Source organism: Ovis aries, chromosome 7 (assembly GCF_016772045.2).
Source record: "Ovis aries strain OAR_USU_Benz2616 breed Rambouillet chromosome 7, ARS-UI_Ramb_v3.0, whole genome shotgun sequence".
NCBI classification, from domain to species: Eukaryota; Metazoa; Chordata; class Mammalia; order Artiodactyla; family Bovidae; genus Ovis; species Ovis aries.
In genome coordinates, this window is record NC_056060.1 from 63252026 (window position 1) to 63271012 (window position 18987).

At 40.8% G+C, this 18987-nt stretch overlaps 1 long non-coding RNA gene across 1 annotated transcript; it reads right to left on the bottom strand.

The window, feature by feature from the left end:
* On the bottom strand, positions 1-9863 carry LOC132660053 (uncharacterized). The gene is made up of 2 exons (XR_009601232.1): positions 9622-9863; positions 1-636 (listed from the first exon to the last, which is right to left on the bottom strand). It is a non-coding gene; the product is annotated as an uncharacterized LOC132660053 (long non-coding RNA).
* Positions 9864-18987: the final 9124 nt, after the last annotated feature.

Below are 18987 nucleotides of genomic sequence, written 5' to 3' on the forward strand. Positions count from 1 at the left end.
CACATTTCAATTTGTATTATAGTTTTTATGTACAGACAAATTTTTATCTCCTTGGGTAAATTTCTCAAGGTCAGGGACCATTTTTAAAAATTAATTTCTGATTCCTCCTAGTTGCCTCACACTCAGGTACTTCACAGGTATATAATAGTTACTGAATGAATGAACACTGATTAATGTCATGACATTTTTATATAGATAATAGCATTGCCAGGAATAAAGTTTCATGAGACAGGTTTGGCATGCTTTTTTTTCATAATCAGTTCAGTTCAGTCGCTCAGTCGTGTCCGACTCTTTGCGACCCCATGAATCGCAGCACGCCAGGCCTCCCTGTTCATCACCATCTCCCGGAGTTCATTCAAACTCACGTCCATCGAGTTGGTGATGCCATCCAGCCATCTCATCCTCTGTCGTCCCCTTCTCCTCCTGCCCCCAATCCCTCCCAGCATCAGAGTCTTTTCCAATGAGTCAACTCTTCGCATGAGGTGGCCATAGTACTGGAGCTTCAGCTTTAGCATCATTCCTTCCAAAGAAATCCCAGGGTTGATCTCCTTCAGAATGGACTGGTTGGATCTCCTTGCAGTCCAAGGGACTCTCAAGAGTCTTTTCCAACACCACCAATTACAGTTTGACCAGCACCTACAAAATGAATAAAACTATCAATAATTATTCAAGAGCAAGGGCAGAGAGCCTCTAAAGGGAGGAAAAAAAAACTGGAAGGGTTCCTTTCTTCACAAACTTCCCCTTTCCCTCTGCTCCAGTGCATAAAATTGTGGGGAAAGGTAGGAAAAGGGTGATGAGTTCAGTGGCTGGTTCAAAAAATGAGGAATAAAACAGAGCAAGAGATAGGAAGGAAAGCAAAATAATTACCTATTGCACTCTCCTCCAAATCCAAGAAATTACTCCCCTAATACCTGCTAACATGGAGAGGGAGCAGCTTGAAGTCTTACACACATCATGCCCCTAGAGCATTTTTCACATTTCCTCCTCTAGCCAGTAAATACACACGTGCACACACACACACACACACCACAAAGGCTTCAGATTCGTTCTACTCTTGAGCAGGGACATACTCATTCCTGGAAAATTTTAATTGCACTTCTCAAAGCTCTAGGATAACTATGGTACATTTTCAGACAGTGTCAGTTTTATTTCAGGATGTGGAAAAAAAATGTTTAACATGTTTGCCTCTTATAAAGGTTTTGTGATACATGTGCAAGTAAAATTAGCAAAATTCTGCTTTTCCATGTCAGTCAAACTTGTGTTTTTCTTGAATGCATAATGTAGAGTAGAAAATTTTTATGTGTAAAGAGTGACTGAAAACTGTGGCATTCTTTGTTGTAATCAAGGAACCCATTGATATTAGCTCTGGAGCCTTTTTAAAAAAGTGAATATGCAGGTTGCTACACAAGGCAGAAACAAGTTTTGTGGATATCTGTGACCCACATGGCTTATACTTTGACCCGAGTAGACAAACAAACATGTGATTTCTCAGTGAGTCCAGAAAGGCTGAAATATCTATTCTACAATTGACACTTATTTACCTTCAAAGTTTCTCACCTCATAAATCACTGTTACTACTTGAGTTATACACAAAACTATTGGCCCCTGTAAACCAACCCAATTTCCTGACATAATCGCCCTTAATCAAATGTTTTGGTATACTGAAATATTTATGGTAAAATCATATGATAGTTAGGATTTGGTTCAAAATAATACAGGATGGGGGAAGTACACTAGGTTAAAGTTTCAAACTCAAGGCTGACTTGCTTTTTGTGCGATGACCAAAGACAAAAACCTGGATAGCTTGACTAATTTGTTCATTTTGATGATAAAGTCTCACTCAGTTGCCTTACTAAATATCTTCTAGTTTGTTTGTTTTCAGTCTAAATAATTTCAGATAACAATTGCAAAGGTGTTAATGTAATTTTTCCATATATCAGTAAAACTGCTATAATAAAAATAAAGACTGAGAATTAGATGGAAATCATAAGGACTACTTCTTTGAGATTCTTGGTTCATTTAAGCATAGAGGAAGTTTTGGCTCTGGTGAAACAGAAAACATTATTGGGACTTCCCTGGTGGTCTAATTGTTAAGAATCCACCTGCCAATGCTGGAAAAGGCAATGGCACCCCACTCCAGTACTCTTGCCTGGAGAATCCCATGGACGGAGGAGCCTGGTAGGCTGCAGGCAATGGGGTCATGAAGAGTCTGGCACGACTGAGCAAATTCCCTTTCACTTTTCACTTTCATGCATTGGAGAAGGAAATGGCAACCCACTCCAGTGTTCTTGCCTGGAGAATCCCAGGGACAGAGGAGCCGGGTGGGCTGCCATCTATGGGGTCGCACAGAGTCGGACACGACTGAAGCAACTCAGCAGCAGCAGCAGCCAATGCAGGGAGCATGGGTTCAATCCCTGGTCTGGGAAGATTCTACATGCCGCAGGGCTGCTAAGCCCTTGGCTCACAACTACTGGAACCATGCTCTAGAGCCTGTGCCCTTCAACAAGAGAAGCCACAAAAGTGAAAAGCACGTGCACCGCAACTAGAGAGGCGCCCCAGCCACTGCAACTGGAGAAAGCCAGAGAGCAGCAACAAAGATTCAGCACAGCTAGTGGGGTGGGGGGGGAGTGTTCCTTTAAAACAAGAAAACATCATTAGTCATCTTCTTCAACATAAAAGGGCTCTGACAAGAATTCTGTGGAAACAGTAAAAAAGAAAAAAAGAAGGCTGACTGGGTCACAGAGCAGATCATATGACACTGGTTACTTGGCCTGTGAGTGGGATGTCGCAACTACTAGAATTGTTTATCTCAGGAACCTGAAAACGCTGCACCGTAATTCTCTCTCCAGCAACATTCTAAAAATATTTCCTCAGCATTTCCCCTTTTATAGCCCATAAAGCAGTGAAAAAAATGTTTGCCTTTTTGCTGGGGTGTGGGTGTGGGTTCTAGAGACACTGAGACTCCAAAATAGAGGAAAGAATTGCCAAGATGGTGAACCTGGTGCTGGTGTCAGCTGCCTGTGGTGCAGCCCAGTTTTCTGACGTGGACAGAATCCATGAAAAGCAGCCTCTTCACTCAAACAAGGGGACAAGTGGAACATTTCTTTCCTTTCAAATTATCATTTGAAACATTTGAATATACTTTTAAAAAGTATGATGTTACTGTAGTGTAAAGCGAAATAGTCATTTGGATGTTAATATTTTAAAAAGAGATTTCAAAGAAATATAATGATTTTATTGGGTACTTTGACCATAACCGTGTATTCTCCAGAGTACTATTTGCTCTCCTCTGCTAGGAACAGTAACAGGTGGAATACTGAAAAGTCCTAATTGAACTGGTTTTCTTTTTTTTTTAAGTAAAGCTTAGGAAGGTATCAATTATTTAAAACTTCTCTAAAGCATATGTATAGGGAGAAGATTTTCTCAGTTATTTAAAAATGAGGTTAACAAAATATTTTTATATAAACAGTAGTTTCAATATTTTCTAACACTCTAGTGTGTTCAAAGTAGGTTAAGAAAGCATTGCCTAATAAAGAATCTCAGTGAAATGTGGGAGGAAATGAACTGATTTGATATAAGAAAACTTGGGCTCATAACAAATCAGTTCCTAAATTGAAACTTATTATTTGCATATGCATTGAAGACAATGCCTGAAACCTTTTTTAAAACTAAGTATTTCAGGTTGGTACAAAAGTAATCGCAGTTTTGGACTGTGAATTTTAAATCATTGTAACTAAGCTCAAACACACCTCTATTAATCAAAATAGGAACCATTACAATCAACACATTTTTGCCAATGAGAAATAAGTTTGTTTATCCCTATAGCATAAAAGTTCATGCTTCAGGATTTGATGGACTTTTGGAAAGCATTTTCTGGCTCCTGCTGGTTGTAGAAGGATTTTCCCTGCAAAAAGTTGTGGAGATGCTTGAAGAAGTGGTAGTTGGTTGGCAAGAGGTCAGGTGAATATGGGGGTGAGGCAAAACTTTGTAGCCCAAATCATTCAACTTTTGAAGCTTTGGTTGTGGGACTTGTGGTCGGGCAATGACTTGGAGAAGAATTTGTCCCATTCTGTTGACCAATACCAGCTGCAGGCATTGCAGCTTTTGGGGCATCTAATCAATTTTCTGAACATACTTCTCTGATGTAATGGTTTTGCTGGGATTCAGAAAGCTATAGAGGATCAGATGGGCAACAGACCACCAAACAGGGACCATGACATTTTCTTGGTGCAAGTTTGGCTTTGAGAAGTGCTTTGGAGATTCTTCTCGGCCCAACCATTAAGCTGGTCATCACTGGTTGTCACATAAAATCTACTTTTCATTGCACTTAGCAATCCGGTCGAGAAATGGTTCGTCGTTGCTGCCTACATTTTAAGTGAAGACGACACTTCAAAATGACAATTTTTTTGATTTGAGGTCACATCATGAGGCACCCAGAGCTTCCCTTGTGACTCAGCTGGTAAAGAATCTGCCTGCAGTGCGGGAGACCTGGATTCAATTCCTGGGTTAGGAAGATCCCCTGAAGAAGGGAAAGACTACTCACTCCATTGTTCTGGCCTGGAGAATTCCATGTACTGTATAGTCCATGGGGTCACAAAGAGTCAGACACGACTGAGAAACTTTCACATGAGGCACCCACTTATGGAGCTTTTTCACCTTTACAATTTGCTTCAAATGCCAAATGACCATAGAATGATCAACACTGAGTTCTTCAGCAACTTCTCATCTTTATAAGAGGATCAGCTTCAATGATTCTCTCAGTTGGTCACTGTCAACTTCTAATGGCCACCACTACGTTCCTCATCTTCAAGGGCCTGGTCTCCTTTGCAAAATTTCTTGAACCACCACTGTTCTGTATGTTTGTTAGCAGTTCCTGGGCCAAATGCATTGTTGATATTGCAAGTTGTCTCTGCTGTTTTATGACCCATTTTGAACTCAAAAAAAATCACTCAATTGCTGCCCTGCAAATAGGTTCATCAGTACCATCTTTCTAGATTTGATATAAATGTGTTAATATATGATACTTGTTTTTCTCTTTCTGACTTACTTTACTCTATCATAGGCTCTAGGTTCATCCACTTCGTTAGAATTCACTCAAATGTGGTCCATTTTATGGCTGAGTAATATTCCATCGTATATATGTACAACAATCATAGAGAACAGACTTGTGGATGAGGGTGGGGGAGGAGGAAGGAGGGGGTGAGATGAATGAAGAGAGAAGCAAGGAAACATATACATTATCATATGTACAACAGACAGCCAATGGGAATTTGCTGTATGACCCAGAGAGCTCAAACCGGTGCTCTGTGACAACCTAGAAGGGTGGGATGGGATAGGAGGTGGGAGGAAGGTTCAAGAATGAGGGGACATATGTGTGCCTATGGCTGAGTCATGTTGATGTATGGCAGAAACCAGCACAATATTATAAAGCAATTATCCTTCAATTAAGAATAAAATTTTAAAAAATCTCTCAAATTTGCTTTTTGTTTAACATCATTTTTATAGCCTAAAATAAATATAAAATAAACAGCAAGTAATAAGTCATTAGCAAAAAAAACATACTGCAAGAAATGTGCATTAAAATGATATATAACATAAGCACATTTAAGAATGTATTCCAATATCAAACAGCAAAGTTCAACAATGCAAAACCTCAATTACTTTTGCACCAGACTAATAAAATTTCCCATGAATTTGAGCAAACTCAAAAGATAGTGGAGGACAGAAAAGCCTGGCATCCTACAGCCAATGGGGGTTTCAAAGAGTTGGACATGACTTAGTGACTGAACAACAACAAAATTTCCAGTATAATTCTGTGGACAGCTTTTTCTTTGGAAAGGCTTATTTCTAAGGTAAAGGGAAAGTTTGATTTTTGTACCTTCAACTGATCACAAATGAAACAGTCAAATCTGTTTTAGGGAGGTTTTCTTATGACCTTCATTGCACAGAAAGGATGTTTGGGTGATATTTGTGTGGATGCCTAGAAAACAAACGCATCCTCTGGTCAAAGCTGAGACAATGAGGTCAGCATTTTCATCCACTTGCCCTGTCCTTGGGCTCCAGGATACAGAGACTGTGGCTTTCAAATGAGCGCCACAAGCCTTTCCACTTGTCTCTACAGAAACAATTTCCTTAACCAGAATTGCCGGCACTTGTTGTGTAGAGTAAGAACAAACTTTGGCACAAAGTTAGAACGTGTTGAGTATTCTGATAATTGCTTTACCAATTTAACATTTTTTTCCCTCTCCATTAGACATTTCCATTGGGCTTTCCTGGTGGCTCAGTGATAAAGAATCCACCTGCCAATGCAGGAGACGTGGTTTGATCCCTGGGTCAAGAAGATCCCCCGAAGAAGGAAACAGCAACCCACTCCAGTATTCTTGCCTGAGAAATCCCACGGACAGAGGAGCCCGGCAGGCTACCAACCATGGGGTTGAAAAAGAGTCAGACACAACTCAGTGCTAAATAACAACCAAAAGACACTTCCATTAGTATACAGAGAATTATTTCTTTTACTTAAAAAAAAAATTCCATTCCTCACCTCATTTCCCCTTCTAGCTTACTACTCTTTCTGTTCCCTCTGCAGAAAAACTCCTCAAAATAATCTACTCCTCTTGTCTGAAATTTCTCTTCCCTCTTCTTCTGAGCCCACTCCCTCAGGCCTCTCCCCCCACCTCTCCTCATAAATTGCCCTTGTTATGGCTACTAACATCTCCCATGTAGTAAAATCCAAGGCACATCTTCTTTATCCTTACTTGGCCCATCAACAGTGTCCTCAACAAATGATCACTTTATATTTCTTCCTTTGGTTTTCAGGACTTCCTCCTCTCCTCAATGGCTGCTACTCAGTTTCCTTTCTGGTTCCTCCCGTCTTTCTGACCTGAAACACGGGACAGCTCCAGGGCTCAGCCTAGGCTCTTTGTCTGAAGACTACAGTTTCTCCTGGGGAATCTCAGTCTCATATGTGGATGATGTCCAAATGTACATTCCAGCCCTGACCTGCTGCCACGCACATATTCTGCTGCCTGTTCAGCATTTCTATTTGCATGTCTGACAGATGTCTCACTTTTCACATGTCCCAAAGTGAACTTCTCCCTGAGTCTGCCTCTGCTTATTTAGTTAAGGTAATTCCATCCTTCTGGTTCAGTTCAGTTCAGTTCAGTTCAGTCGCTCAGTCGTGTCCAACTCTTTGTGACCCCATGAATCTCAGCACGCCAGGCCTCCCTGTCCATCACCAATTCCTGGAGTTCACTCAGATTCACGTCCATTGAGTCAGTGATGCCATCCAGCCATCTCATCCTCTGTCGTCCCCTTCTCCTCCTGCCCCCAATCCCTCTGGTGCCTCAGGCTAAAAACTCAAGACTCATCCTTTACTCCTCTCTCTTGAATAAAGTACTGAATGAAAAAGTTGAAGTTTGTGTAATATGACACTTAGGGACAAAGGGCCAGAATTCTCACCACTGCCTGACATCTGGAAAAGAGCTACTGCCACCTCTTTCCCTCTAGAAATGGCAAGTTTTCAATCATCAGCTATATTCACCCTTTGGACAGAACAGAGAGCTTCTATTCAGACTTGCAACTTCTACTAACTGATAACAATTGCCCAAACAGGTCCCAGGAAAGAAGGAAAAACACAAAGGTAGACATCACATTCCCTTTACACATACCACTTACATATGTCAAATATTTTCACACACGTTTCCTTTATTCTCAAGTGGTCAACTCTCCCACTAAGTGCTAAGGGGGAGCTCTGTGGCCCTGAAGACATCACCTTCTGCAGAAGTCCTGCGGAGAGCACATAGATGGCACAGCTGCTGCTGGGCACTTGTACTGGAGAAATAGAGCTGGCCTCTTCTCCTCTGGGGACCTACAATACGGTTCTTGAGTAAAGGGCAAAAATGCTCCCACAGTAGGATTTTAAATCCTACTGGGAGTTGTTAAATAGTAAAGAGTATATTCTGCTTTCGAGGATCAGTCCATTTCTTTGAAAATAAACTGTGTTTCCTGCTTTTTTTTTTTTCCTTTTGAACCACTCTCAAGAGCCTGAGTGAGGTGCTTTGCATTTGATAGGTACTCAAAAAAATGTTGCTGATTGTTTGGAACTTTATCTTCCCCTTTGAGTGAGTTCCTTTATTCTTTAAGGACTAAATCATATTTCTAGGTGTTTCTATCTCCCTACCCAAAGAAACACCTACATGCCACACAAGCCCCAGCAAGTATGTGCATGAAGAAGGCATTCTTGCAGTCTTGGAAAGCTGCCCTTCTGGTGGGACATCACCGAGGCTTTAGACAAAGGGGAGATGAGGAAAAAGGAACTTAAGGTAGTCACATGTTCTATATGCTACCAGTTTATTAGGAGAAATTCCCATAGGATTCTTAGTTTATCACTACTAACTGCTCCACCTTCTCCTTTACAAATTGCATTTGTATTCTGTCATTTTTACTATCAGTTTTGTAGTCTTTGATGTCTTAAATTCATTTAAATACTTCTTCTTTAAATACCTTTAAACTTATTAAATACCTTTTCCGATTTTAAAAAGAGATTGTTGTTGTTTAGTCACTCAGTCATGTCCAACTCTGTGACCCCATGAGCTATAGTCTGCCATGGGATTCTCCAGGCAAGAATACTGGAGTGGGTTTCTACTTCCTCCTCCAGGGGATCTTCCCGACCCAGGAATCAAAACCGCATCTCCTGCATTGGCAGGTGATTCACCACTGAGCCACCAGGGGAGCCTGGATAAATCATGTACGAGGCCATGAAACAAGTCTCAATAAAATGAAAAGGGACCGAAATCATACAAAGCATGTTCTCTGATCATAATGGACTGAGCTTAAAAATCAACAATGGAAGGAAATGTCTGAAATTCACAAATAAATGGAAATTAATCAACACTCTCCAAAATATCCAAAAGATCAAAGAAATCACAAGAAATGTGAGAAAATATTTTGAAATACATGAAAATGAAAACACGACATATCAAATTTATGGGATGGAGCTAACACAATAGAGGGACATTTAAAGTTGTAAATGGTTACCTTAAAAAAGAAAGATCTTGGGAAGGAGGCTCAAGAGGGAGAGGATATATATATATATATATTTATATATATATTATGACTGATTGGTGTTGATGTACAGCAGAGACCACCACAACATTATAAAGCAACTATTTTCCAATTAGAAAAAAAAATCTTAAATCAACAACCTAATCCTTTACCTAAGAAACCAGAAGAAGAGCAAAATAAACCCACGGCAAGCAGGAGGGATAAAAAGATTAGATTGGAAATAAGTGAGGTAGAAAACAAACAAAAAAAATTAGAGAAAATGAAACCAAAAGTTGACTTCGACAAGGTCAAGAAAACTGACAAAAACCAAGGGGAAACAATGAATAAAATAGCCAGGGAAGTCTGAGTTAAGCTCAGAGTGGCAAACATGACACAGAAGAGCTAAACCACTTAATAGAGCAGATTAATAAATACATCACATCCCAGAAGACTCTTTCATCTCCCTAGATGAGCCCCAGTCGCAATCCTAGAGGACTTCACCCATGCGACGGCCTTACTAGGCAGCTTCTCCTGTCATTCTTATTTGATGGATGGGGACACGGAGGAGAGAACAAGTACCTTGTCCAGCCCCACTGCTGTTCTAAGCGCAAAAGTGAGAATTCCAAACAGGCTCCAGATGCAAAGCACTCACGAAACCAAATATGCCACCAGAAATACTTAAACCTTTCCAGAAATGTTTTACTTAAAATATGAAAATAAATTAAACTCTAATCTCATGGAGTAAAGGGAAAAAAAAAAGATGGACATTATCTAATAGATATCCTCAAAGACTTGAAATACTTTCAAGAGCTTCAGCTGAAAAAATTGGGACAAAGGAGTATGAAGAAATCACTTTGTATTTATGTATTAACTGTACTTTCTACTAAATGTAATTTTGAAATGTTCTTCTCTGGAAAAGATACAGGAATAATAAGGTTTAAAAAAAAAGCTGCACAGTAGAAATCTGTTAGAGCTATTACTAAGGAAACCCATGAACCCATGAAAAAATGCTTGAAAATAAATGCAAGTAATTGAAGCAGATTAGAAGTTTAATTCTGGTTTCAAAGGGAAAAAATGCTAAAAGCAAAAACAGAGGAATAACTTTCTTTCTTCCCAAGTATAACATTGTATTAATTTAAGGTATAAAACATAATGACTTGATATATGTAAACATTTCAAAACGATTACAATAGCCTAGTTAACATTCTTCATCTCATATAATCATATGTTGTTTTCCAGTGATTACAGTTTCAATATCTACTCTCTCAGCAACTTTCAAATATATAATACTATATTATTAACTGTAGTCATCACTCTGTACATTACATCCTAGAACATCTTTATTTTTAAAAAAAGTTTATTATTTATTTGACTGTGCCAGGTTTTAGCTGCAGTGCACGGAACCTGCTGTTTTGGTTGTGACATGCATCTTTGGTTGTGGCATGCAAACTCTTAGTGAGATCCAGTTCCCCCACCAGGGATAGAACCCAGACCCCCTGCATTGGGAGTGCACAGTCTTAGCCACTGAACCCCCAGGGAAGATGCCAGAACTTACTTCTTATAACTGAAAATTTGTGCCTCTGACCCCTTCACCCATCCCCATCATCCACTTCCTCTTGGCAACCGCCAGCATTTTCTCTGTTTCTATGAGTCCATTTTTTTTTTAGATTCCAAATATGTAATATCATTTGCTATTCATCTTTCTCTGACTTATTTCCCTAGAAATAACTTTAGAAAGGTTGTATTTGTCAGGGTTCTGCAGAGAAACAAAACCAATAGGAGAAAGAGAAGGGGAGACTTATTTTAAGGAATTGGCTCATGCAATTTGAGAGGGTGGAGGGTCTGAAGTCTTTAGGGCAGGCAGGCAGAGTTTCTGTGCTGCAATCTTGAGGAGAATTCCTCTTCCTTTGGGAAACCTCAGTCTTTGATTTTAAGGCCTTCAACTGATGAGATGAGCTCTACCTAGATTATGGAAGGTAAACGGCTTTATTCAAAGTCTATTGATTTAAATGTTAGTCATATCTAGAAAAATAGCTTCATAGCAAGAGCTAGACTGGTGTTGGACCAAACAACTGGGCCAGGCTGACACACAGAGTTAACCATCACAAAGGTAGTCAAGGAGGTGTTTTCTCCCTCTAGTTCTTCTTCGGCTGAGGAAGGAAAGAGCTCCGAGTACTTGGATACTGTGCACTGGGCAGAGTCACCTAAGCTTGTTCAAGACTAGCAGACACCAGTCTAAAGCTGCTAAAGCCTCCATGGAAGAAGTAAGAAGTTTTGGTAGCTGACAGAGCTGCTGAAAATCCTAGAAATGTGATGAGGGCCCTTGGAGGACCAAATTCAAGAAGAGTTCAGGGTAAATTTGACAATTTGGTTCTTAAGGCTTGGATAAAATGAAGTAAGAAAGATAATACTAGAATAAGCAATGACTGATAACACTGAAATAAGTATAGGATAAAATTAATTACACACCTACGTATTTTTTGAAAATGCTTCCAATTGTGTATAATTCTTTACACTTAAGGATAATTCTAGAAATTATTTGTGCCTAGCTCCTTTATGAGAATATTATTTCTTTTTAAAAAACCCAAAAGCATGTCAATCTTTGACCCTCAAAACCACTATCTGTGAGAATGGCACCTAGTGATAGCTTAATTAATACCTAGGTAGAAATAAAACAACTTCTGGAATGCTAGCTTTGCAAATCTAAGCCAAACCTATCCCATGAGAGCAAAAGTCCAAACTGGTGCTTTAAAATACTCCTAAACATCTATCTCTTCTCTTATTTCTTTTCTTTGAATTTCAACAAAGAACAAAGGAAATTTTGTTCCTTTCCTACTCCTAAGTTTCTTAACTATTCTTAAGAAACACAATTTTGTTCTGCCTTCCATTACTGACACTCTGTTCATCTACTTATCAAGGGCATAGGGAACTGACACCATTTCTATTCTCCTGGTTCCTGATCATTTAAATAAATTCAGTATTCATGTTCTGCATTGTATTAGCAACAAATGTTCCATTAGGGCCTTCACTATGACCCTAACGAAATATTCCCATTTCTGATATTGTAATCTTCCAAACAGTCAACAGGAGGAAAAGGAAGTGGGGAGTTCCTATTGTGCTCACTAGAGTTTTCTCCGAGAAGGCAATGGCACCCCACTCCAGTACTCTTGCCTGGAAAATCCCATGAGCAGAGGAGCCTGGTAGGCTGCAGTTCATGGGGTTGCTAAGAGTCGGACACGACTGAGCGACTTCACTTTCACTTTTCACTTTCATGCATTGGAGAAGGAAATGGCAACCCACTCCAGTGTTCTTGCCTGGAGAATTCCAGGGACGGGGGAGCCTGGGGGGCTGCCATCTCTGGAGTCGCACAGAGTCGGACACGACTGAAGTGACTTAGCAGTTAGCAGTAGCAGCAGAGTTTTTTCACATGATCCCAGCTGGGGCCAAGATTGGTAAATCAACAAAGAACAGCCCTTTCATAAGAACGAGAAAGTAGATGTGAGAAGTTCTGTTCCTCCTGCCAAAAAGGTCTTTCCATCATCCCAATTATATGGGGAAAAAAATTAAGAAAAATGCAGATTAAGGGGTGGGAGACAAGAGTGATTCTATCCTTTATTGACAGGCTGGGGAGGCTGGTCTTCTTTACCCTATGGTCTTAAAAATCATTCTATGATGTTGCTGGGACCGGTGATGTCGCTGACTCTCTGGGAGTGGGGTGGATTAACTAGGAAAGGAGTCTATTATCAGTCCTAGAGGGCTGGCTATTAAGTCTGTGGCTCTTCCATTTTTTATTCTTTCTCTTTGATCCCTAGTTACTTACAGAAATTTTAGGCACCTTCAGCCTGGGGCTGAAATACAGAAAAGAGTTAAAATTCAGATGATGGTTTTCCATAGCTTTGTTTTCATTTCTAGGCACCAACTCTGGGTTGGTTTCCATACTACACTGAAGGGAATTCTATTGTTCTCCTCCACATTTTATTGTTACCACAATAAAGCTGGCATGGATGTGACTTGTGCTTCTGTGAGCTGGCTATGTATAGAAATGTCCTGTTACTCATTTCCTGCCCATTCTTCTCTTCCAGAGAGATATTTATGCTTATACTGGGACAACTACTGATAAGTTATAAACTTATTCAGAGAAATTTAATCCACAGAATCTCAGCTGCTATGGGATAGGGCTATGTTCCATTGGTAGCAGTTGCCAAGAGGTTCTGAGCCCCACTATTGTAAATGTTAGAAATTATCTTTATGGCACATTTTCTGAAAGCTGTTAAGATTCATGGGTCTGAGAACAACTCAGCTAGACAAAGCTGCTATACACTATACAGGCAAATTTGGAGGGGGGAAAGTAATAGGATTCAGGGCCAAGTGTCTCTCCATGATCTCTGACAAGAAAGAAGATTATTCTAGAAATAATGACAGAGTATACTCTACCCAAAGATGAATATGGTAAAATGTCAACAAAGACTATTTTTATTATAATAGGATATCAATGTGAAATGGAATGTAGAAGCTACTCTACATTCTTCCTCTCCCACTGTCCGCTTCCTCTACCACATTTTATCCTGGATTAAGACTCTTCCACTGCCAGGCAGATCAGTTTCAACACAGCAAAGGCTCCAGGAGCAGCCATCACTGAGGCAGCCAGCAAAAGATGAGGGGTCAGTGTACAACGTCAGTGTAACAGAGGCTGCTTTCTTATCCTGAAATTCTTGCCTGATGAGAATGATCTGCTACCCACCCCTATGTCTCAAATACTGATTCTTTCAAGGAACTCAGTTTAGAGAAATAGTTATCACCCTGTCTTTCCATCACTCTCTAGCAGGCCAGCTGTAGAAAGAGGCTTGGCTTTGATTATAATAAGGGAATATAGGGAGTTTGGGAAGAACATGTACACACTACGATATTTAAAATGCATAATCAACAAGGTCTTACTGTGTAGCACAGGGAACCCTCCTCAATGCTATATGGCAGCCTGGATGGGAAGGGAATTTGGGAGAGAATGGATATATATATATGTATGGCTGAGTCCCTTCATTGTTCACTTGAAACTACCACAACATTGTTAATCAGTTGTATTCCAATACAAAATTTTAAAATCTTTAAATAATATAATAGAGGAATAAAAATACTAATTCAGGAAAAAACCTAATCAGCTATGGCAGCTGGATCAAAAGTCTATATGATGAGATAGTTAAGTTCATAAATGACCTCAGAGTGGTAATCTGCAAATAGAAAACTGAGTCAACTTTGTGTGTTCCTAGGAGAAGGCAATGGCACCCCACTCCAGTACTCTTGCCTGGAAAATCCCATGGACGGAGGAGCCTGGTAGGCTGCAGGCCATGGGGTCGCTAGGAGTCAGACACGACTTCACTTTCACTTTTCTTTCATGCATTGGAGAAGGAAATGGCAAGCCACTCTAGTGTTCTTGCCTGGAGAATCCCAGGGATGGGGGAGCCTGGTGGGCTGCCATCTATGGGGTCACACAGAGTTGGACATGACTGAAGTGACTTAGCAGTAGCAGCAGCAGCGATAAAGCAGTTTTCCCTGTGCTCATTGAAGTAGCCATCCCTACACTGGGGAACCTTAGGAAGGACCTGGAAAGTATATTCCATACAAAGTAAACCCCAGGGACACTGATTGAGGCCGAAACAAAACTAGTGTTCAGGCCAGAAAACTCACCTACATTATAGCAGTTCACAGTTCTGGGGATTAAGTGAAAGGAGCATATGTTTTTATTGTTTATTTTGCCATCTTGCTGGAGGATGGCCAGGTTAATGTAGGTTACATTGGACACAGCAGCTGCAGAAACTCTGAGTTCAGTAAGAAACATTCTTCTGGGTATGGTAAGTAGCATATACCTTTTTCATTAAGTAATTTCAGATAGTGCAACTCATCTCAGAGTTCCCAGAGCTCTGCTGGATATAGAGGTTTTTCAATAGCTTTCTTGCAGGGACTTTCCTCAATGAAAGAAACTCATCCCCAGTGTTCAGTTAACCTGAGGTTTTCCTGATGGTTGACTACTTAATTCTCCAAATTCAGTTTCTCATAGTAAAATAACCTGCTCTTTCTACTTCTGGGGTTGTTTCATGAGCAGAGTAGCTTGTTCAGTCTCTAAGTTGTGTCTGACTCTTTGTGACTCCATGAACTGAAGCATGTCAGGCTTCCCTGTCCTTTGCTATCTCCCAGAGTTTGCTCAAACTCATGTCCATTGAGTTAGTGATGCCACCCAACCATCTTATCCTCGGTCACCCCCTTCTCCTCCTGCCTGCAATCTTTCCCAGGATCAGGGTTTTTGTCCAATGAGCTGTCTCTTAGCATAAGTGGCCAAAGTATTGGAACTTCAGCATCAGTCCTTCCAATGAATATTCAGAGTTCATTTCCTTTAGGATCGACTGATTTGATCTCCCTGCTGTCCCAGGGACTCTCAAGAGTCTTCTCCAGCACCGCAATTCAAAGGTATTAATTCTTCAGCACTCAGCCTTTTTTATGGTCCAACTCTCACATCTGTACATAACTACTGGAAAAACCATAGGTTTGACTATACAGACCTTTGTCGGCAAAGTGATGTCTCTCCTTTTTAATATGCTATCTAGGTCTGTCATAGCTTTTCTTCCAAGGAGCAAGTGTCTTTTAATTTCATGCCTGAACTCACCATCCACAGTGATTTTGGAGCCCAAGAAAGTAAAATCTGTTACCATTTCCACTTTTTCTCTGTCTATTTGCCATGAAGTGCTGAGACCATATGCCATGATCTTAGTTTTTTTAATATTGAAGAGTAGCTGGTGTACTTTAATCTGGGGCTGCCTATATCCAGCCCTGATTATCATTCTTGTTTGCATACAGAGGAACTTTTAACTTGTCTGTGCATTCAGGTTGTTGCTCTCTGAAATCTGTGCCTTGATGACTGGCGACTTTGCTACCACTGCAAGGAGTGTGATGTATATCTACATGACTTTTGTTAGGCTTCTGACAAAAGCCAGAGCAGCCCAGACACTGATCCACTGAGGAATGTAAACTCCAAATATAGCAATTAAAAAAATTCTGCTCAGTTGTGTCCAACTGTTTGCAACCCCACAGAACGTAGCCTGCTAGGCTCGTCTGTCCATGGAATTCTCCGGGCAAGAATACTGGAGTGGGTAGTCATTCTCTTCTCCAGGGGATCTTCCCAACCCAATGATCAAACCCAAGTCTCCTGCATTGCAGGTGGATTCTTTACTGTCTGAACCACCAGGGAAGCCCCCTAATATAACATATTGGTCATGTAATGTGGTTATTTACCTGCCTCTTCCAGAGTAGAGGATCCAGAACATGTATGTAGGCATTTTCTCACTTTTAACAAGTTCTTTGGTTCTGTAGGGTTTCCTTGGGCTTCCCTGGTGGCTCAGATGGTAAAGAATCCGCCTACAATGTGGGAAACCTGGGTTCGATACCTGGGTTGGGAAGATCTCCTGAAGAAGGGCATGGCAACCCACTCCAGCATTCTTGCCTGGAGAATCCAGATGGACAGAGGAGCCTGGCAGGCTATAGTCCATGGGGTGGCAAAGAGTCAGACACAACTGAGTGACTAAGCAGTTAGTCCCTTAGGGAAGAAAAAATGTGAATCCCAGGGGAATTTCCACTGAATTCCTAGAACATGGGTACCCTAAATGGGGTGTTCTTTTGGTCTAGTCTACTTGATCCTTAGGAACATTGTCTGAATATCAGTAACTATTTTCAAGGTAGCCCACCTTTCTCGTATAGTGTTTTCCAGAAGCCACTATCATAAGGAATCCCTTCAGCATACTTATTCTGCATTCAGTCATGTCTTTGCCAGGAGACTGGGGATATATAGTTTGTCCACAGTCTGTAGGGTGGCTAAGGGATCTCTCACCTTCAGGGTGGACCCACAAGATAAGCTTTTGGGGAGGAGGTTTTGCTGGGGAGGAGTCTTGTGTTAGCTATTCAGGAGAATTCCAAAGCAAAAGCTTTGCTCTTGGTCATCTGAGCGTTTCTTTCTCATTGAAGAATTTCAGGGCATTCAGTTTGGCTCAGAATGTTTGTTGGTTGGCCACTAAGTCATGTTTGACTCTTTTGCAACCCCACGGATTATAGCCCACCAGGATCCTCTGTCCATGGAATTCTCTAGGCAAGAACACTGGAATGGGTAGCCATTCCCTTCTCCAGAGGATCTTCCCGACCCAAGGATGAAACCTGTGTCTCCTGCACCTCCTGCACTGGCAGGTGGACTCTTTACCACTGAGCCACCTGGGGAGCCCTTGGTCCAGAATATGCAGTGCTTAACTGAAGCAAAAGCAGGTCTTTCTTGGAGTAGCTGTGAGCTATAATAGTTTCACACCGTCCCCACATCAGGAATGATATGACAGGACTTTGTGTTGTAAGAAATACTTCAAGAAAATATACTGAGATAGTTTTTATGAATTTCTTTCTCTTCTAGTATTTATTGAGCTCAATCCCAATTTATTCTCAGACATTCTGATTTAATTACCTAGGATGGGGACCGGAGCTCCTGATGATCTGAATATGAAGCCTGCAATGGCAGCCACCAACTACCCACACCCTTCATTCCACACACAAGGAAATCAGGGGATTAATTAAAATGGTACCAATATAGCATATTTAAGTAAAAATTTTTTCATAAGTAAGTAGTTAATAATTTTTAAAACCTGAACCTTCTTGACCAAGGGAGGCTTAACTGTTTGGACAACTGTTTACCATTTCCACTTGTTTTTTTCTAGGAACTAAAGGTCTTCCTTATCCCTGATATTAACTCTGTGAACACAGATTAACCTTTCTAACCTTTTTAAAAAAAAAAAAAGAACTACCAGCCAAATATTTACCCACAGGAGCTGACACAAACAAGTTTAAAAAGAAAAAAGAATAAAACTTAAAATAACATAGTTGACTCTCATTTTCAACTTTCTCTAACAGAACTTTAGTATACAAAAAGTTAGCAGAACTATTTTAAGTAGCTCACAAAATTAAAAACCAAACAAGGATTAAAATGTGAGAGGCTAGGCTTCCCTGTTGGTCCAGCGGTTAAGAATCCACCTACCAATGCAGGGGACACAGGTTCAGTCCTTGGTCCGGGAAGACCCCGCAGGGCAGCTAAGCCTGTGTGCCACAACTACTGAGCCCACGCTCTAGAGCCTGTGCTCTGCAACACAAGACACCACTGCAATGAGAAGCCCACATGCCTCAAAGAGTGGCCCTCACTTGCTTCAACAAGAGAAACCACATGCAGCGACAAAGACTCAGCCAAAAATAAACAAGTAAATAATCTTTTAAAAATCCAAGAGGTAAGCAGGTGCCATGGTGATTTTTAAAATGGCTGAACCTTCTTTGACACACCTTCCTCCAAGAGCAGGGTCAGTTCCCTCCCCTTGACACAGAAAGGTTAGTGATTGGTTTAACCAATAGAGCAGGACTCAACAAACCTTTTCTTTTCTTTTTTTTTTTTTTTAACAAACCTTTTCTTTAAAGGACCAGATAGTAAATATTTTAGGCTCTGCAGACCATATGGTCTCTGTTGCAACTACTAAACTCTGCATCAGAGCATGAAAGCAGCCATAGAAGGTATATAAACAAATGGACATGACTGTGTTCCAATGATACCTTTTTTATAGAGACAGGTGGCAGGATGGATTTAGCATCAAGCCATAATTTGCTGATCCCTGCCATCAACAGAGTATGGAAGAACTGATGGCTCTGTGACTGCTGAAAGAGAAAGTGTTAGCTGCTCAGTTATGTCCGACTCTTTTCCAACCCCATGGACTATAAGCTCCCCAGGCTCCTCTGTCCATGGGATTCTCCAGGCAAGAATGCTACCTTGAGTTTGCCATTCCCTTCTCCAGGGGGTCTTCCTGACCCAGAGATTAAATCCTGCATTGCAGGCTGATTCTTTATCACTGAGCCACAAGGGAAGCTTTATGATTGCTGAGGAGA